General features: G+C 35.3%; 1 pseudogene; it reads right to left on the bottom strand.

Moving 5' to 3' along the window:
• Positions 1-457: 457 nt before the first annotated feature.
• Positions 458-17,483, bottom strand: LOC139849283 (two-component response regulator ORR26-like; annotated as a pseudogene).
• Between the last annotated feature and the right edge of the window lie 5,839 nt (positions 17,484-23,322).

Here is a 23,322-nt window from a genome sequence, read left to right as displayed (position 1 = left end):
TATATATATATATATATATATATATATATATATATATATATATATATATATATATATGTATCAGATAATAGCTTTAAAATGAAATTGTGAATGGTCATTAACAATCCTAAAGTCTATGCAGACAGTAGCACATATAAGTACTGAATGACCAGTAGTGCAAATATTAACAAACATTCAGCCTATGCATATAACAGACGCCTACAAAAAAACACCAATGTATAGGACTTAGACGATAACACCAACCCATTTAAACATACCCTTTAACCATCCAATTTTAACCCGTCACATAACCAAGAACACCTATAGAGAGGGAAATAAAAGACGATGTTGTAAAGCCAGATAACACCAACCCATTTCTACCCAATACGGTTAATTCTAGCGAATTACCATTTTACAGCTAAGAAAGCACCCATTATTATAACTGTTTCGACTATATAATATTTAAGTTTAATCAGGATTACTTAAATGATTTGAAGCTCAAGTTTAGCAGCAAAAATGAGTTTTTCTTTAACTTCAACAAAAAAAAAAACAAAAAAAAAAAAAAAAATCCCATATAGAAGTTCCAACCTTTCTGAATTTTTTCTGTCAGTGTGACATCAGTATATAAGTGTCTCAAATTTTGACCGACCTAGTTAGCCTGACCCACCCAAAGTTGACAAGAGTTAAAGAAAAACCTGCAAGTGGCTTGCAACATTCTCTCTGTGTAACCATGGCACATTCATGAGATCAAGTATTTTCTTAGGACCAACTTCTGCCATAAAAATAAAATAAATAAAAACATAAAATAAAAAATAAAAACTTTAAGAAAGAAAACTGTACGTATTGACTCACTTTCAGATCCGATAAGATTGACACCTTTGACAAATTTCTGATGGAGATCGACAGTCCAAACGACTCTTGGCTTCTTCATGGAAGAAGAATGGTCACTGAAATCTCTATCTTCGTTATATTTACTAAGTTCCGTAACATCTTTTATTTATTTATTATTATTGCCTCCAGATAACAAATATCCATCATGAGGTTGTTCAAATGATAAAACGTTTCTCATCATCAAAATTTCTCCAAGCCTATCTCTCACCCCGTTTATGTTCTTCCTGTATGCATGCTGTTGTATGTTTTTTAGTTCCTTCATTTGAATCAATTTCAAAAGATAATCACACGCCCCGTGTTGCAAACCTCTCATTACTCTGCTTGTTTCTCCATCCACTGACATCACTACATAAACGTCGTCAAATTACCAAAAATATACAAATAAATACGAATCTTTTTAACGACAACGTTTTTGGCAGTCGTTAAAGTGCATTAAAATGTTAAACAATTCAATAACCGTCAATTGAAATTTAATGTGTAAAAGGCATTTATGATATTTTTCTGCACGTTAACGAGAGTCTTAACAACTATCATTAGATAAAATCTATAAATGTAAATATATTTATGAATGAATAAATATTAGTTAAAACAAATAACTAACTTATTACCAGGAAGACCCATTTCAAGTCGAACATGCTCAAGAAGCTTTAAACCATCCATATCTGGCACGTTAACATCACTTATTACAATAGCTAACAAATATTCATTTATTCGTATTAATAACAGAATTATAAAATCAGTAAGTTCGACCTAAATTGTCAACCTCCATAACCTAAGAACGCAAACATGCAATTTCCTTTATCAACTATTTGGTCATGATGCTAAAAATTAAACCTAATAGACGAATATTTACCCGCCAACGCAAATCACATCCACCGTAACCCTGCATTTAAGAAGATAAATTCGAGAAACACATATGTTAAGTTAAATACACCTTGTACTGCATAACAAATGCGGAGTAATTAATAGAACTTTTGAAATAAATACTTAGCAGATGGTAGGTACTAATTACAAAGCAAAGGAAATACAAAATCAAAACCAACAACTTCTGAATTGATGTGAGCTATAATTATCAAAATGTGAATGCATTTTGATCAAGTTGCTTCACAGCAACAACCTGTTTTATTTAAGCTAATGTTATAATGTTTACCTAATGATTCCGTAGGTGCCCAAAAATTGTGAGATTGTTTCAAGCAGTTGAATCACACACCGATATCTCCTACAACTACTTTTATTAAAACTGATACTATTACCAAGTTGGTTGATAATGTATCAATAAGTAGCAAAGTAAAACATAGCAAAGCGGCAATCAAGTTCTGTAACGACCCGACTTTTTCGACTTGCTTTTGTGCTTGTTACTTTCTGCGAAACTGCGTATTTGTGCGTACTGAGCTATATTATATTCTGGGATCTTATTTCATGATTAATTACCTTCGTTTATACCATACAACGTGCCATTAAGTACTTAGTTACTTAACTTGATCCCCGAATGCTTTTATGACCGTTAGTGTCACTTGACGTTGAAAAAGAGCTATGTATTTTGACACACGTTTGACTTTGGTCATAATTGGAATATTATGACTACGTAATACTAATTGTTATTTTAACAATTACTTGGGTTATTGGTTTCTTAATTACGCTTAGTAATTTACTTATGCTCACTAGTTAGTCTTGTTGGACTTTCTACCTTGTTGGACTAAAGCCCACCCTACTCTAGATAATGGACTATTTAATTAGCCCAATTTTAATAAGTTTATGACCCATATAAATGTAAGATAAATTCCCATTTATTAGAGGGAACATACTAGCATTTTTGTTAATCATAATCACAATTGTTGCATGGGATCCCAACATAAGCACCAACTTTAGACAACTATTAACCAAAAAGCAAAAGTTGTCCCCCCCCTTGTCCCCCCTAAACCTACGGCCAACCCACCCCCATCCCCCTATAAATACCACACAAACCTCACCCATTTTACACTTGATCTCATTCACAAATTACACACACTTACTCTCTAATTCTCTCTCTAGTCTTTCTCACTCTAAAAAGTGTATGTTTTAAATTTTCTTCTTCTTCTTCTTCTTCTTCTCTTCTCAATGTCGACATCATCATCATCATTAAAGGATCTAGCTTTTTAGCTTTTTGATCTTGTTATATCTTGTAGATTCGAACTTGGGTTTGAATCCTTCAAGAACATGAAAGATTCCAGCTTTCTAGCTTTGAATCTTCATTTACTTGTTAGATCTAGTTTTTCTAGGTTATGATTTCTTTATTTTGTTATAAACATCAAAACTTGTGTTTATGTTCTTCATGTAACTTGAAGATCTAGTCTTTTGCTTTAAGGATCTTCAAGAACATTAAAGATCCAAGCTTTCTAGCTTAGGGTTTCATTATTTTATTAAAGATCTTAGCTTTTTAGCTTATAGTCTCATTACTTTTACTAAATCTTAGCTTTCTAGCTTATGGTCTCATTAATCTTGTAAAGATCCAAGCTTTCTAGCTTAGGGTTTTCTTAATACTTGAGATCTAATTTATTATTGTAGATCTCAGTTACTTGGAACCTTTTTGTGATTGTTGTGATGATAAATATCAAGTCTTCATCATCTCATATGATGAAGATGCATAAACTTGTGTAAAAAGGACAAAGGTTGAAGCTTTATTGGGTTTATACAATAAAGAGGCAACCTTGATGTTCAAAACTTGTAGAATGATAGCTTTTACTCTTAGTTGTGTGTTTATGGTTGAAACTTGGTTAAAGTGATGCTAAAACATCAAAGAGTTGTACACTTGAAGCTTACACGCATCAAGGATGAGAACCGTGATGAGCATCAAGCACCAAAAAACCCACCGGAGCACTTGTTTGCTATTTTTCGGGGTCTGATCAGACTCATGGACTTCTGGAAAATTTATTTTCAGATAGTTCATTTTGATTAGATGACTTTTCATTTAGGCCTCGCCTAAATCCGATATACGGTTTAGGATTTATAGCCTTCCGAAAGTCACTACGCCTTTGTAACGACGTGCTGAAAAATTCTGACCTACTTGCACTTAAACCGTCGTCACGGTCAAACGAAGATGAGTTAGGTTCTGAAAATTGGACCGCGGTTAGAGGACTCACATACGGAGCCTTGGCCACTGACCACACATCTTTTCGTTTTGTATAGAGGTCGTACCAGCTGTCCGAATTCAGCCTTTTGTTTCGATCTCTATTCTTGATGAAAACTTACTTTATCTTTTACGAATGATGATGACGATGATGATGTTTAGGACTTTACTTACGTACTTTTAAACCTTTCGGGACAATATACTAACTTATTGACCTTTGACTTAGGTTGACGACCTTTCGGACCGACTTACTACTTGCATACTTTTCCTATCGACTTTACCGCACATTCCCTATGAGTTATAGCTTCCCTTTTTACTTTACTATTTTTGGGACTGAGAATACATGCGCTTTTTATGTTTTTACATACTAGACACGAGTACTTAAACTTTACATATGTGTGGGTTATATAACGGCACAAACATTCCCCTTAGCACGTTAACGTTTAATCATTGGTTTTTGAACCGGTGAACGAGAATATTAGATATGGATCCATAGGGTTTGACATCCCCACTCGGGTAGTCGCGCTAGCATTTAACGGGTGTTTGATACTTCGAGGACATACGCACTCGCCAAGTGTACTTTTAGGGGGTATTATTATTACGTTAAGTTAGTTACCGGATGCCCACGGACAAGCATATACTTTTCATACTGTTTTGGAATACGAAATCTCGTGGTCTACATTACATTACTAAATACAAACTATAGCTCACCAACATTTGTGTTGACCTTTTTAAGCGAGTATTTCTCAGGTGCTTAGACGTTGTTGCTTCCGCTATTAGACTTGCTGTCTTGGTGTTATAGACTTGCTGTTACAGACTCGCTGTGTTTGACTTCCGCTGCATTACTTAGAGATGTCTCAAAGATGGAACTTTTATCTTGCATTCACAACTTATGTAATTTGAATAATGACTTTGTAACGACCTTTGTGTCACGTTATCTTTTGTAAAATGTTACCTTTTCATGAATGCAAAAGTTGTTTTAAAACAGCATGTAGTATTATACCTTGTAATGGACCTGTTGTTGACGATTCGTACATGATGGTTTTGTACGGGGCATCACATTTGGTATCAGAGCATCGGTTATAAGGAATTAGGTTGCATTAGTGAGTCTTGACTAAGCCGAGTAGGATTCGCTAATAGGACTAATCTACAACTTGCTCGTTTATTTGTTACTGCTTACTACTACTGCATGCTAACGCTTACCTTTACTGCTATGTGAACTTCTTGTATGCTGCTACTTTCTCACTACTGCATGCTTCTATCTGTCTTTGATTGCATGTTACTTTTATTTAATACTGTTACGATTGCCATGCTATGTACTGATAGGATGCTGTAGTGCCTGATTTCGTGCTTGCTATATGTCTTACTGACATGGAAAAAGTTATTTTTCCTTGTTCAGATGTCAGAGATGCCGCCCATGACCTTTGACTTCGAGAGTGACTCAGATACGTTTGCTACCTCGCCTACTATTGTTGCTGACTCACCGCTATCCTCTGGCGACTCTGGCGATTCGTCTTCAGGAGATAGTGGACACGCGCTTGACCTGATGGATGTCTCAGATGGAGATGAGGATCCCGAGGAGATTCCAGCACCACCGAGCCCTAGACTCCCAGGGCCACAGCACCATTTCGGTGGTACTGTGATCCCTGGGGGAAACGGAGACAGTCCCTTCCGTAACGAGCGTGGACATTGGGCTAGACGCACCGCTGACGGACGTGTCGTACCGATTACACCTGGCAGATATTGACTTATGACCACCGGCCAGACGCTTTCTCCCGCCCGTGACGTACCCGCACTACCTTCTGACGATTCAGACGGATCATCATCCAATGAAACCAGCGAGGAGGATTCCGAGGAGGATTCTGAGGAAGACTTCAAGGAGGAGCCCGTGCAGCCACCCTCTACCCCGTCGAAGAAGCGGTACCACTTCGATGGTACTGTTATTCCAGGGGTTAATGGAGGAAAGCCGTTTGTGAACGCGCATGGATAGTTAGTTAGAGTCGCCACTCGTAAAAGGGTTGTACCGTATCCTACCGATCCATTTGTGCGTAAGGTTGTCCGCTCAGTACCGTCTACTTCTAGTACTACAACCACATTATCTGGACCATCTGCACCACAGGCACCATCTGCACCATCTGCACCACCTGCCCCACCACCTATCGTCAAGGAACTGACGACGGAAGTGCATGCTCTCCGTTCTTGGTTAACTGAGCTCGAGGACCAGATGTCCCACCTGACGGACATCATTTACCCACCGTCACCCTAGGACTATTGTAATAGATTTCTTTATGTATTCCGTTTGTAGTTTCCTGTTTTTCATTTATGTATTGTACGAACCTTATGCTATTGTATGCAATTTTCTTATTATGAATGGAACTACTGTTGTTGATTTATTGTATGGTATTTTATTACATATTGGCTTTTGTACTACCTGCTGCTTATTACCATGCTTAGTTATCGTGTAATGTGTTGCTTCCATGTTGTTTACCATATGCCGTGACATTGTTGGTTAATGCATTTTGACTTAAGTCGAAATTTTTGTTTGGAAGATCGATGGCTAACGGAAGAGGTCCAATAGAAATCCCCACCGCGGTACAGCTTGAGGAGATGATAGCCTCTCGAGTAGCCACAGCTATGGCGAATGCCAACCCCCAAGCTCCACCGGCTAACCCGAACTTTCAGAATGGGTGTACTTTCAAGGAATTCCAGAGCTGCAAGCCCCACAATTTCAGTGGAATAGAAGGGCAAGTTGGGTTGACGAGATGGTTTGAGAAGTTGGAATCTGTGTTCCGTGTGAGTAACTGCTCCGAAGGGAATAAGACTAATTTCGCATCCTGCACTTTGTTGAATGGTGCTTTGACTTGGTGGAATACGCTCGCCCAGGCTCGAGGAATTGACGAAGCTTATGCTACACCATGGGAGGAGTTTAAGAGGGCTATGATCGAGGAGTACTGCCCCAGAACCGAAATTCAGGAAATGGAAGCGGAGTTTTGGGAACTGAAAGTTGTAGGAACTGACCTTGATGGCTATAATCGAAGGTACTTGGAGTTAGCTTTGATGTTCCCCACAATGGTTATTCCGGAGTACAAACGGATGGAGAGGTATCTGTGGGGACTCTCCAAGGACATTCAAGGAAATGTCACTTCATCGTAACCAGCGAATGTCCCAGAAGCTATGCGTATGGTGCACACCCTGATGAATCAAATTACTCGCCAAGAGCCAGAGAAGGTGAAATCAGTATCGGGAGCTAGTAATGGGAAATGTAAGTGGGACAAAAGTAAGGGAAAAGGTTTTAACCAGAACCCAGCTAAGAGGTAAGAGAATTTTAAGGGAAACAATGACTGGAGGAATCCTAACCCGAACCCTAGCTCTAACCCTAACTACAAAGGTAGTCTTCCCAAGTGTAAGAGATGCTACAAGCATCACACTGGATATTGTAACGTAGTGTGTGAGAAGTGTAAAAGGACTGGACACATCGGCAAAGATTGTAAGATCACCGCCACAGCTGTGAGGACAAACCCAAGTGGACCAAGGAAGTGTTTTGAGTGCGGTCAGCAGGGCCACTTCAAGAATGAATGTCCTAACAAGAAAAAGGATGGCGGGCCAGCACGTGGAAGAGTCTTCAACATGAATGCCAGAGATACCCGCGATGATCCTGACTTGGTTACAGGTACATTCAATATCAATAAACTATTAGCTTCTGTCATATTTGATACCGGTGCTGATAGGAGTTATGTATGTAGACATTTTTGCTCTAAGATAGATTGGTCGTTAGTGCCTTTGGATGAGAGTATATTTGTCGAAGTAGCCAATGGAAAACTTGAGAAAGTTGACCAAATTGGCCGAGGAGGTATTATAAACCTAGCTGGTGTGAATTTTGAGATTGATTTGATACCCATTAAGTTGGGAAGCTTTGATGTGGTAGTCAGTATGGACTGGTTGTCCAAGGTAAGAGCCGAAGTTATCTGTGGTGAGAAGATTCTTCGTATACCTCGCGAAGATGGTGAGCCACTGATTGTTTACAGAGATAGATGTAGCCCGAAGCTTAACCTTATTAGTTGCATGAAGGCACAAAAGGTTATGAAAAAGGGGCATTTTGCTGTTTTAGCACATGTGAAGAAACTAGAAACTGAGGAGAAAAGCATGGATGAAGGGCGAATTATGAACGAATTTCCTGACATCTTTCCAGAAGAGTTGCTGGGATTACCCTCGCCGAGATCAGTGGAGTTTCAGATCGATCTAGTGCCAGGAGTTTCACCTGTAGCTCGCGCACCTTATCGACTTGCACCTTCCGAACTGCAAGAGTTGCAGAGTCAACTGCAGGAACTACTAGACCGTGGATTTATCCGACCGAGTTCATCACATTGGGGCGCACCTGTTTTGTTCGTGAAGAAGAAGGACGGATCTTTCCGCATGTGTATCAATTATCGTGAACTGAACAAGTTGACGATCAAGAATCGGTATCCCCTTCCCAGGATTGACGATCTTTTTGATTAGCTGCAAGGATCCAGCATTTACTCCAAGATTGATTTATGATCAGGTTGTCACCTGTTGAGGGTGAAGGAGAGCGATGTGCTGAAGACTGCATTCCGAACTCGTAATTGTCTTCATAGATGATATCTTAATCTATTCTAAAAGCGAAGAAGAACATGAGCAACATCTTCGACTCATGCTTGAACTCTTGAGACAAGAGTAACTCTATGCCAAATTCTCCAAGTGTGAATTTTGGTTGAAGGAAGTCCAATTTCTTGGTCATATTGTGAGCGATCAGGGTATCAAAGTCGATCCCGCAAAGATCAAAGCCAACAGAAAGTGGGAAACCCCCGCTACTCCTACTCATATCCGTCAATTTTTAGGCCTCGCCGGTTACTATCGTAGATTCATCGAAGGTTCTCTTTGATTGCGCGTCCTTTGACTGCGTTAACTCACAAAGGGAAGAAGTTTGTTTGGGAAACCGAGCAAGAGTCGGCATTCCAAACCCTGAAGCAGAAGTTAACCACCGCTCTTATTTTGTCCCTTCCCGAAGGCAGAGATGATTTCGTTGCATATTGCGATGCCTCCCGACAAGGTTTTGGGTGTGTATTGATGCAACGGAAAAAGGTTATTACTTACGCCTCCCGACAACTGAAGATTCACGAGCAAAACTACACTACTAAAGATCTTGAGCTTGGAGCCGTTGTCTTTGCGCTCAAACTGTGGAGACACTATCTGTATGGAACCAAGGGTACTATCTTCACCGATCACAAGAGCCTCCAACACATATTCGATCAGAAGCAATTGAATATGCGACAGCGACGGTGGATTGAGACATTGAACGACTACGATTGTGAACTTCATTACCATCCTGGCAAGGCAAATGTTGTAGCCGATGCGTTAAGCCGAAAGGAAAGAATGGTACCACTTCGTGTCCGAGCGTTGAACATCACCATTCACACGAATCTCAATAGCCAAATCCGTTTAGCTCAAGAGGAAGCTCTCAAGGAGGAAAATATTTCTCAAGAGCGCTTGAACATTCTCGTTTCTCAATTCGAGGTCATGGAGACTGGACTCCGATACTTTGCCAGAAGAATTTGGGTACCTAGATATAGGGATTTACGAAGCCTAATTCTAGATGAAGCCCACAAGTCAATGTATTCGATTCATCCAGGAGCTGGTAAGATGTACCACGACCTCAAGGTTCAATATTGGTTGCTAAACCTCAAGAAGGATGTTGCGACTTACGTCGAAAAGTGTTTAACTTGTTCTAAGATCAAAGCCGAACATTAGAGGCCATCCGAATTACTTCAGTAACCCGAAATCCCGCAATGGAAGTGGGAAGGAATAACGATGGACTTCATTACGAAGCTACCGAAGACGGTAGGCGGATATGATACTATCTGGGTTATCGTTGACCGTCTTACCAAATATGCACACTTCCTAGCCATGAAGGAAACTGATACGATGGAGAAACTTGCTCAATTATACATAAATGAAGTTGTATCTTGACATGGTGTACTCTTATCGATTATTTCAGACCGAGATGCCCGTTTCGCTTCTAGATTTTGGCGTTCTTTGCAAGAAGCTTTGGGAACACGCTTAGATATGAGTACTGACGGATAGAGAAAACACATGATTCATACCCTGGAGGACATGTTGCGTGCTTGTGTAATTGATTTTGGAAAGGCTTGGGAGAAGCATTTGCCGCTAGCCGAATTCTCTTACAACAATAGCTAACATGCAAGCATTAAGGCAGCACCTTTCGAAGCCATGTATGTCCGAAGATGTCGTTCTCCTATCTGTTGGGCTGAAGTAGGTGAAAAGCAAATCACCGGACCCGAACTCGTTTATGAAACTACCGAGAAGATTGTCCAAATTTAAGCGAGGCTCAAGACGACCCGCGATCGTCAAAAGAGCTATGCCGATCTTAAGCACAAAGATCGCGAATACCAAGTAGGTAACCGAGTGATGTTGAAGGTCGCACCTTGGAAAGGTGTAATCCGTTTCGGAAAGCGTGGGAAGCTAAATCCGCGATATATTGGTCCTTTTGAAGTCTTGGAGCGTATTGGACCCGTTGCTTACCGTTTGGATCTTTCAACTCAGTTGAGTGCTGTTCATCCCACTTTTCACGTGTCGAATCTGAGGAAATGTCTTGCTAAACCAGAACTTGTCATACCACTTGAGGAGCTTACGATTGATGGCAAACTCCACTTCGTGGAAGAACCTGTTGAAATTATGGACCGTGAGGTCAAAACCTTGAAATGCAACAAGATTCTAATTGTTTGAGTTTGTTGGAATGCTAAATGAGGACTTGAGTTTATTTGGGAGCGAGAGGATCAGATGATGCAGAAGTATCCTCATCTCTTCAAAACTCTACCGTCTACCTCAGCTTAAAATTTCGGGACAAAATTTTCATTAACAGGTGGGTAATGTAACGACCCGACTTTTTAGACTTGCTTTTGTGCTTGTTACTTTCTGCAAAACTGCGTATTTGTGCGTACTGAGCTATATTATATTTTGGGATCTTATTTCATGATTAATTACATTCGTTTATACCATACAACGTGCCATTAAGTACTTAGATACTTAACTTGATCCCCGAATGTTTTTATGACCGTTAGTGTCACTTGACGTTGAAAACGAGCTATGTATTTTGATACACGTTTGACTTTGTTCATAATTGGAATATTATGACTACGTAATACTAATTGTTATTTTAACAATTACTTAGGTTATTGGTTGCTTAATTACGCTTAGTAATTTACTTATGCTCACTAGTAGGTCTTGTTGGACTTTCTACCTTGTTGGACTCAAGCCCACCCTACTCTAGCTATTGAACTATTTAATTAGCCCAATTTTAATATATTTATGACCCATATAAATGTAAGACAAATGCCCATTTATTAGAGGGAACATACTAGCATTTTTGTTAACCATAATCACAATTGTTTCATGGGATCCCAACATAAGCACCAACTTTAGACAACCATTAACCAAAAAGCAAAAGTTGTCCCCCCTGTCCCCCCTAAACCTACAGCCAACCCACCCCCATCCCCCTATAAATACCATACAAACCTCACCCATTTTACACTTAATCTCATTCACAAATTACACACACTTACTCTCTAATTCTCTCTCTAGTCTTTCTCACTCTAAAAAGTGTAAGTTTTAAATTTTCTTCTTCTTCTTCTTCTCGTCTCAATGTCGACATCATCATCATCATTAAGGGATCTAGATTTTTAGCTTTTTGATCTTGTTATATCTTGTAGATTCAAACTTGGGTTTGAATCCATCAAGAACATGAAAGATTCAAGCTTTCTAGCTTTGAATCTTCATTTACTTGTTAGATCTAGTTTTTTTAGCTTATGATTTCTTTATTTTGTTATAAAGATCAAAACTTGTGTTTATGATCTTCATGTAACTTGAAGATCTAGTCTTTTGCTTTAAGGATCTTCAAGAACATTTAAGATCCAAGCTTTCTAGCTTAGGGTTTAATTATTTTGTTAAAGATCTTAGCTTTTTATCTTATGGTCTCATTACTTTTGCTAGATCTTAGCTTTCTAGCTTATGGTCTCATTAATCTTGTAAAGATCCAAGCTTTCTAGCTTAGGGTTTTCTTAATACTTGAGATCTAAGTTATTATTGTAGATCTCACTTACTTGGAACCTTTTTGTGATTGTTGTGATGATAAAGATCAAGTCTTCATCATCTCATATGATGAAGATGCATAAACATGTGTAAAAAGGACAAAGGTTGAAGCTTTATTGGGTTTATACAATAAAGAGGCAACCTTGATGTTTAAAACTTGTAGAATGATAGCTTTTACTCTTAGTTGTGTGTTGATGGTTGAAACTTAGTCAAAGTGATGCTAAAACATCAAAGAGTTGTACACTTGAAGCTTACACGCATCAAGGATGAGAACCGTGATGAGCATCAAGCACCAAGAAACCCACCGGAGCACTTGTTTGCTGTTTTTCGGGGTTTGATCAGACTCCTAGACTTCTGGAAAACTGATTTTCAGATAGTTCGTTTCGAGTAGATGACTTTTCGTTTAGGCCTCGCCTAAATCCGATATACGGTTTAGGATTTATAGCCTTCCGAAAGTCACTACACCTTTGTAACGACGTCCTGAAAATTCTAACCTACTCGCACTTAAACCTTCGCCACGGTCTAACGAAGACGAGTTAGGTTCTAAAAATTGGACAGCGGTTAGAGGACTCACATACGGAGCCTTGGTCACTGACAACGTGTCTTTTCATTTTGTATAGAGGTCGTAGCAGCTGTCCGAAGTTAGCCTTTTATTTCGATCTCTATTCTTGATTAAAACTTACTTTATCTTTTACGAATGATGATGACGATGATGATGTTTAGGACTTTACTTACGTACTTTTAAACCTTTTGGGACAATATACTGACTTAGTGACCTTTGACTTAGGTTGACGACCTTTCGGACCGACTTACTACTTGCATACTTTTCCTATCGACTTTACCGCACATTCACTGTGAGTTATAGCTTTCCTTTTTACTTTACTATTTTTGGGACTGAGAATGAAGCGACCCGTTCATATCGATTATAAACGATTCACAATAGTTGATTTCATTGCGATGTATTTGACCTATATATGACATATTCTACAAACATTGCATTCGTTTTTAAAAGACAAACTTTCTTTCCATCGAAGTTGACGGCATGCATACCATTTCATAATATATCCAACTATAGTTGACTTAATAATAATCTTGATGAACTCAACGACTCGAATGCAACGTCTTTTGAAATATGTCATGAATGACTCTAAGTAATATCTCTAAAATGAGCAAATGCACAGCGGAAGATTTCTTTCATACCTGAGAATAAACATGCTTTAAAGTGTCAACCAAATGGTTGGTGAGTTCATTAGTTTATCATAACAATCATTTCAATATTTTAATATACCACAAGATTTCAGATTATTTATAAACTACAGGAACACTCATCTGCAAAAATTATAATACAGGAACACTTATCTGTATAAAAATTCATTCATATGGTGAACACCTGGTAACCGACATTAACAAATGCATATAGAATATCCCCAAATATACAGGTACACTCATCTGTATATAAAATCGAAGTACTAAAGCATCCATAACCTGGATGGAGTTTGTTAGGCCCATAGATCTATCTTCAGGATTCGAGTCAAATAGGGGGTCTGTTCCCTAATTCTTAGGCTACCAAGCTTAAAGGGTGATATTCAATTTCGATAATCCAACCTAGAATGTAGTTTCGATTACTTGTGTCTATTTCGTAAAATATTTATAAAAGCAGCGCATGTATTCTCAGTCCCAAAAATATATATTGTAAAAGCATTTAAAAAGGGAGCAAATGAAACTCACACTACGATATTTTGTAGTAAAAATATGCATACGACGAAACTGAACAATGCAAGGTTGGCCTCGAATTCACGAACCTATATCAAGTATATATATATATATATAAATATATATATTAACACATATCCCATTTAATCAACTAAGTTTACTTATATTTTATAATTTATTAAAATTAATATCTTTATAAATAATTATACTTATAATAAATATATGGTATACACTTTAATTAAAGTTTTATCAATATAAATGGTAATGTATTAGTTAAAAACATATTAGTATGTAATATTAATTGACTTGTAATATATTTTTATATAGATAACATTTGTTTGTTAAAAAATCATAATTATTAATTATAATAATACTAAAAATAATAATAGTAATAGTAATGATAATAATAATAAAAATGATAATACTTTTAATAATAATGCTAATACTAATAATAAAATGATATAAAATGTTATATCTTAATAATGATAATAATAATAATAAAAGTGATAAAATAATAGTAATAATAATAATAATAGCAGTAACAATAATAATAACAATAATAATGGTAATAGTAATACTACCTCATAGAAGTAGCCCTTTAAAAAAATGCCCAAGTCCAGGTTTGAACCTGCGACGTCCCGCTAACCCAAAACACTCCCAAACCATTAAACCGCTCAATACTTTCTTATACGAACTCGCACGCCAAAATAATTAATATATTCGAAACTGGTGTCATCTTCTTTATAACTTCACCATCATTTTCATCTATCATCTTCATCATAACTTCATGTATCATCACAATTATCCCATCATAAAATCATACTCGTTATTATTACTTTATCAACATACACCACGAACTTTATTATTAACGTTATGTACTATCATAATCGCATCCATTTATCATTATCAATATTTAGTTCAACCTCATGTAATATATTCATTATCATTAACTTATTATCCCATCAGTGTACATAATCGGGCTCAAAAACACATCGGCCCAACAGAAAAATGAATTTCTCGGCCCAACTATATAAGATGAATCTTTGGCCCAACTCATTTAAAAGAAACAAGAGTAAGAGAGTGACAATGTTTTGATAGTAATATGAAACAGAAAACAGTAACTTGGTGGTGGTGTTGGACTGTATTGATGAAAAAATATATGAACAAGATGGTGGGTTTGCCACCGTAATAGGAACATCAGCCTAGCAACAGTAGCGATAAAATGGTGGTGTTCGTGGTTTTGTTTTCGGATAGTAATAAGGAAACATAAGTAGTTTAAAGGGTGTTTGATGATGAACTTATTCGGGTGTTTGTTCGTGTGAAATTATCGGCCAAACAGCAAGGAACACAACAACAAAAGTGGGTTTGGTTTAAGTGATCTTATTCGAACCAAGAAGTGGCATTAGTAATGATCGAAGATGGCAACAGGTGATTAGGGTGGTGGAAATGGTGGCCGTAAGGTTTAAGGTGGGAGTGGTTGTGGTCGTGCTCGACAAACGAGAGAATCATAAACAAATTGCAGGGATGGTGGTGATGATAGTGTATGTGTATATCTCTATATGATTATATATATAGAAGTATAGAGATGGTGGTTTTATGTTAGGACAGTAAACAAAAAAAAAATTTAATTAATTAAATAAAACACTCGTATATATAGCCAAAGTGATGGATGGAGTGTGTTTAAATATTGGATAATTAAAAGAAAGTGGAAACATGAAGTGGCATAATTATTCAATCAAAATAGTAACTAATTAATATAATAATAATTATAAATTAACATGCATGAATTAAGAATTGATTTGAAAGGAAACAGGAATTTGAATTTATTCATTCAATTTTACGAACACATCAACCCAATAAAGTAATAATAAAATATTAATTATAATCCATTGACAACTCTCGTGAATTTTTACTTCTTTGTATACTACCGACAGTTTTCACAGACTGTTAAATCGTACTCCGTTGTTAAATCAGTGGCGGATAAAAATCTTCGGAAAAATCCCAAATTTTTAGATTAACTATATTTATTTATTTTGGTCATTATGGTATAAAATTCGATCCTTAATTTGTTAAATAAAAATTACATCAACTGTCCCTCTCATTTCTGGGTAAAATATAAAAAATGCTAAAATTTAATAGCTAGATCCTAAATACATTTTTAGTAAGCCTAAAATTTATAGAACTCATTTTCGGACCACCGTTTATTTTAAAATCATATAAGTTCGAATTAAACTTCTCTAAATAATAATTGAAACGTTCAACGAGTATTACAATTATTAATTATTTATTTTTAATATACTTTATTTATATATAGAGATATATTTTAAAGAATAATTATTATAATATCCTATTTTTATTTTTTATTAATTTTTAATAACAACAACATATAATACTTCAAATTATATTTCGAATTATTATTTATATATACATACACACATATCTATTTACAATTAATTATTCATGAATCGCCGAGATTAGTCAAAGGTAATTGAATATATGAAAATAGTTTCAAAATTTTTGAGACTCAACATCACAGACTTTGCTTATCGTGTCGAAATCATAATAAGATTAGGTTTAAATTTGGTCGGAAATTTCCGGGTCGTCACAGAGAATACATGCACTTTTTATGTTTTTACATACTAGACACGAGTACTTAAACTTTACATATGTGTGGGTGATGTAACGGCACAAACATTCCCCTTAGCACGGTAACGTTTAATCATTGGTTTTTGAACCGGTGAACGCGAATATTAGATATGGATCCATAGGGTTTGACATCCCCACTCGGGCTAGTCGCGCTAGCATTTAACGAGTGTTTGATACTTCGAGGACATACGCACTTGCCAAGTGTACTTTTAGGGGGTATTATTATTACGTTAAGTTAGTTACCGGGTGCCCACGGACAAGCATATACTTTTCATACTATTTTGGAATACGAAATCTCGTGGTCTACATTACATTACTGAATACAAACTATAGCTCACCAACATTCGTGTTGAACTTTTTAAGCGTGTATTTCTCAGGTGCTTAGACGTTGTTGCTTCTACTGTTAGACTTGCTGTCTTGGTGTTATAGACTTGCTGTTACAGACTCGCTGTGTTAGACTTCCGCTGCATTACTTAGAGATGTCTCAACCATGGAACTTTTATCTTGCATTCACAACTTATATTATTTGAATAATGACTTTGTAACGACCTTTGTGTCACGTTATCTTTTGTAAAACATTACCTTTTCATGAATGCAAAACTTGTTTTAAAACAGCATGTAGTATTATACTGTGTAATGGGCCTGTTGTTGACGATTCGTACATGATGGTTTTGTACGGGGCGTCACAAGTTCACCTTCTTCGGGAACTGCAACCAATAAGTGTATAAAGTAAAACATAGTGGCATTGCATAATGATTATTGCACCTTTATTGATGGACCACAAGTAAGAACAAAATAAGCAATCGATGGACCACAAATAAGAACAAAATATAAAACAAAATATGAAACTCACTTATTTGTAACAAAATATGCAACTCACTTGCATGTCTAGTGGGGAACCATATAACTTCTCGATAGCATCTCCAACACGAGCAACGTTAGAGAGGCTCGATCCTTGGTAGTTTGCATCAACTATCGTCGGGTCAGATGAGTAATCAAGTACTACCTGATCTTCTTCATTCATTGGCACAATGCAATGAAAAAAGAAAGTTACAATTTGCATGTACAGCTTCGAATTCGTCAAAGTAAAGACAATTTGAACTGGGCAAGATAAATATAACCAAAGTCTCTCCAAGACCCTTTTACAACTTGTACCATAACAGAAAGTTTTAAACCCATGTTATGATTTCACATCTAATCATTTACTTACTACTTTTTCAATATGTTCATTGTCTGATATGAAACAAATTTTGATTTTAAGTATTTTGAAACAAAATTTGATTTAACTTTTGCATTACCATTGTACCCTTTTTTCTTCAGAGATTCAATCATCATAAAACCATCAACCACCTACAAAATGTGTAAATTGTGACAAAACAAAAGTTAACCATTTCGATAGATTAGTAGATATCTAATTTTTCCATTTTTCATTGGCATACTTGCGACACTTCGTGTTGGTTTCAATTCTCCAAGGTCTAGTTTAGCGTATAGTGAATATGACATTAAATTTATACTAGCACGTAAGTCTGCCAATGCTTCTATTGAACTAAGACTACCCAGAAAACAGGAAATTGTGAAACTTCCTGGATCTGATAATTTTTCTGGTATCTTATTCAACAGCACTGCAGAACAATTAGCATTCATAGTAACAGCCGAGAGTTCTTCCATTGCCCATGCTGCTATGGTAATACCGTAGTCTCGTCAAGCACAGAACTACATTACCAAAGCCATTGATAACACTTGGGACCGCCTGAGTCTTCATAGGTCCCATGAATCCTTCATTCCAAGACTATTCAAAGAGAAATATACATTATTTAGTCATCTATTTATGTTATACAGTAATATGTTTCAACATTACTGATAATAGATCATACACATCTACATAAGTTAGTGATTCTTCAGATGTATATCAAATTTGGAATAAGAGAATTCTTCCTCATTTACAGGTCGTTAACTTTACAGGACTTGTATCAGAATGTATAGAATGAATATTACTGTATAAATAATCAGAATTCTAAATTAAATTCTCACTCGGTTAATGCAGATCAGAAAATATAAATGAAAATAACGATACCTGCAATGATCAAAACATCTGTTTAATTAAGAATGGTTACTAACGGCGGAAACCACCACTTACGTCGCCTTCATCTTCGTTCCATCAACATAGTAACAATATCATTAATTCTAATCAGGAATTCTGTTTCATTCTGATTCATCTTCGTTCCATCACCATAAACGATTGGATCGTGACAATTGGAAAGCAATTGATTGTATGTTTTATACGATTGGAACGTCTGTTTATGTGTGTGAATTTGATGAGGAATTGAACACAGATTATGAAATTGAAACCCTAATTAGAGAGGGATATGATTGAGCGGATGAAGAACAAATGTATGATTTTCTCACGATTGAGCGGTTGATAGCGGTTGATTATGCGGATGAAAAAAACCATAATTTTGAAAAAACGATAGTTAAAAAGGACGCGTGTCATTTTCTTGTAATTATTGAAAATAATTCAAAATAATGAGAAAAAAGATAAGGCTGAGGAGGCACCAGGAGGCGCCACGTGGATATACACTATCGTTTTAGTAAGATAGATGACATATATATATATATATATATATATATATATATATATATATATATATATATATATATATATATATATATATATATATATATATATATATATATATATAGGGGCAGGATCAATGGGGAAGTAACCAATCGGGGGGAAGCGGGGGGAAGCAAAAAAAAAAAATTTCGCTTTTTTTGAAATTTTTTTTTCCGGCATCAAGATCACACGAAAATATGAACATTTAGAAGAGACACCTCGTGATGAATGTTATTATTTAGGCGGGAAAACGATCGACAAAAATAACATTCAAGATAATATTGTTCGTGATGAATATGAACGTTTTTTTTTTTCATGTTTTGTGAAGTAAAATTTAGCTCGATTTAGAGTTTACGGTTTAGGGTTTGGTGTTTTGGGTTTATTCCATAAACCCAAAACACCAAACCCTAAACCCTAAACCCTAAACCCTAAACTCTAAACCGTTCGTGTTAAAAACTCAATCTAAATCCTAAATCTAAACCCTAAATCTAAACCCTAAACCCTAAATTTCTAAACCCTAATATCTAAACCCTATAAACCCTAATATCTAAACCCCAATAGCTAAAACCTCAAAATACGCTTGAAAAACACGATAATTGTTATATATTACTTTTTCGAGCGTTTTCCCGCCAAAATAAAAACATTTATCAAAAAGTGTCTCTACTAAATGTTCATATTTTCATCTCATCTATAATGTTCGTGAACAAAGTTTTTTCAAAAAATGAAAAAAAAAAAGTTTTTGCTTCCCCCCGCTCCCCCCCGAATGGTTACTTCCCTCTTGATCCTACCACTATATATATATATATATATATATATATATATATATATATATATATATATATATATATATATATACTATTTGACATCTAGGTGTATATATGTATGACCCCAAAGGCTCAAATGAATTTAACCATATAGTTATATGTTGTACCTTGCACATTAATTCTACAGACTCCCACTTGTGCATGACACAACACCAAGTAACTATACAAATAATGGATAGCGTCTAGCAACACGACATTCTCCCTAAATTCACTTTAGGGTTGTTTCTCGGAACTGCTTATAGTAAGTGTTAAATGTCATTCGTCACTTTGTTTTACATACTTTAGTTAAACTTGAGATATGGATCATTAGTCATTATCATTTGTTTAACAATTTTATTTCTCTGTCTTAGAACTGAATTAGATCACCAAATTAATTAAGTATCATCTTAATTACATCTAGATACGGCCACAAAAATATCTTATTCATTCATCGAGGAGCTCAAAAGTATCTAACTCCAAACATTTTGGAGGAACAAATCCTATTTTGCATACACGTCTCTCTCATGAGCTTTACATTATACCCAATAATGGCCTTTTATAACAACCCTCATTTTTACTTCTGAATTGTCTATTATACCCCTAGGGTTTCTTTGAATGATTATGTGTATTAATGTCTAGGGTTGTTTTTTAAAACTACAATTAATACGAGACGAATCAACGTTGACCGAATAGTTATTTTTAGTCAACAACTCGAACCCTAAATAAAGTTATAATAATATATATAAACTTCAATAAATAATTGTACGAATATATAAAGTTATATAATTAACTATATAACGAATATAATTATTTACAAACATTTTGTGGCTCAAATATAATTAATAAAACTATGAGATAATAAATGTAATTAAATTTAAAACATAATTATTTATAATAAAGGTGAACTTCATAGCCCTGATTTTTACTATTTCTTAGCTGTTTTATAACTGAGGTGAGACACATGCTTGCTTTATAACTGTTTTACACTTAGACACAAGTACTAAATTGTTAACTATGCTATCTTGCTTTGATTCATACTAAATTCCTATCATAATATCGTTAATTGCTACGTATAAATGCAAACTTAATTATTGTGAGTAGGCCTATTAAGAGTAACTTCTCTAATCATTTGACAGCTGGTCTTTGGTTACATAATAATGATTCCACGACACTGACAGTACAAGGTGTCATAGGGTAAATTTTGTTTAGTAGCGATATTACAAACTGCAGCAACACTTTTGGATTGATATATTTGTATTGATTAGCTTTAAACTAAATCTTGTGGTCTAAAACTTTAAATATTGATTATAAACCTATGAATTTCACTCAACCTTTTTGGTTGACACTTTAAGCATGTTTTGTCTCAGGTGATGAATGAGCTAGCTGCAACTATGTGATGATTGATTTGATGCTTTTATGGAGTCCACATTGCATATTTAAATTTTATTTCATAACATTTATTTAAGTTCATTTAATGGTGTAAACATTTAATACGTTTCCGCTGTTTTTATTAATAAAGGTTTTATTTAAAACGTCTCATATAGAGTCATTCTCGTTTATACAACTGTGTTATGGTATGAATGGTCACAATTACCCCTGGTCCATTTTGGGGGTGTGACAGATTAGTATTAGAGCCAGGTTGTTGTAAAGAACCAGGATTGCATTTTATGTGTGCCTTATGTGTTAGTTAGGGTGCCTTAGTGATAATGCCAAAAATGAACACATATTTTATAGCATTACTCTCCAAGAAAGACAAGATTTTAGTTGCAATTGTTCAAACTACAAGCGATATTCGTTTAAATATTAAAAAGTGAAGACAAAAGGCAGATTCGACGAATTGAAGACAAAAAGGTCCAAAAAGCTCAAAAGTACAAGATACAATCAAAAAGGTTCAAATTATTGATGAGGAACGTTTAAAAATGACAAGAGTACAAGTTACAAAACGCAAAGTAAACGATATAAAATAGTACGCAAGGACGTTCGAAAATCCGGAACCGGGACATGAGTCAACTCTCAACGCTCGACGCAACGGTGTAAAAATTACGAGTCAATTATGCACAAGAATAAAATATAATATTTAAATAATTCATAATAAGAATAATATTAAATAATAAAAAGTTGTTAATTGAGCATAGTTCAGGGGTTGTAAATGAAAATTTCAATTCTAATTTCGCCTATAAAAGGCTATGTATTACGTTCAATTAAGAATACACATTTTTCTATCCTAAATCTATCTTTCTATTTCTATATCTTTCCCCTTAATATCAAATATCAATATCTATATTCTATATCTCTATCATAATGTTAACTTAATAAGATATAACAATAATCTTAATTTTAATTTTAAATTATGATAATAATAAGATTTATGATAGAGATCGGTTGAGTGTGTAAGTCGAAATTCTGTCCGTGTAACGCTACGCTATTTTTAATCATTGTAAGTTATGTTCAACCTTTTTACATTAATGTCTCGTAGCTAAGTTATTATTATGCTTATTTAAAACGAAGTAATCATGATGTTGGGCTAATTACTAAAATTGGGTAATTGGGCTTTGTACCATAATTGGGGTTTGGACAAAAGAACGACACTTGTGGAAATTAGACTATGGGCTATTAATGGGCTTTATATTTGTTTAACTAAATGATAGTTTGTTAATGTTAATATAAAGATTTACAATTGGGCGTCCCTATAAATTACCATATACACTCAATCGGACACGATGGGCGGGGTATTTATATGTACGAATAATCGTTCATTTAACCGGACACGGGAATGGATTAATAGCCACTAGAATAATTAAAACAGGGGTGAAATTATGTACAAGGACACTTGGTATAATTGATAACAAAATATTAAAACCTTGGGTTACACTCAGTCGACATCCTGGTGTAATTATTAAACAAAATATTAAAATCTTGTTACAGTTTAAGTCCCCAATTAGTTGGAATATTTAACTTCGGGTATAAGGATAATTTGACGAGGACACTCGCACTTTATATTTATGACTGATGGACTGTTATGGACAAAAACCAGACGGACATATTAAATAATCCAGGACAAAGGACAATTAACCCATGGGCATAAAACTAAAATCAACACGTCAAACATCATGATTACGGAAGTTTAAATAAGCATAATTCTTTTATTTCATATTTAATTTCCTTTATTTTATATTTAATTGCACTTCTAATTATCGTACTTTTTAATTATCGCAAGTTTATTTTATCGCACTTTTATTATTCGCAATTTCATTATCGTTATTTACTTTACGCTTAAAATTAAGTCTTGTATTTAGTTATTATTTTACATTTGGTTTTAACTGCGACTAAAGTTTTAAAATCGACAAACCGGTCATTAAACGGTAAAAACCCCCCCTTTTATATAATAATAATACTACTACTTTATAGATATATATTTTTCTATTTTTCTATTTTGTGTGCGTTAA

The sequence above is a fragment of the Rutidosis leptorrhynchoides genome, chromosome 5, assembly GCF_046630445.1.
Source record: "Rutidosis leptorrhynchoides isolate AG116_Rl617_1_P2 chromosome 5, CSIRO_AGI_Rlap_v1, whole genome shotgun sequence".
Taxonomy (NCBI): Eukaryota; Viridiplantae; Streptophyta; class Magnoliopsida; order Asterales; family Asteraceae; genus Rutidosis; species Rutidosis leptorrhynchoides.
This window is presented reverse-complemented; position numbering and strand designations above follow the sequence as displayed.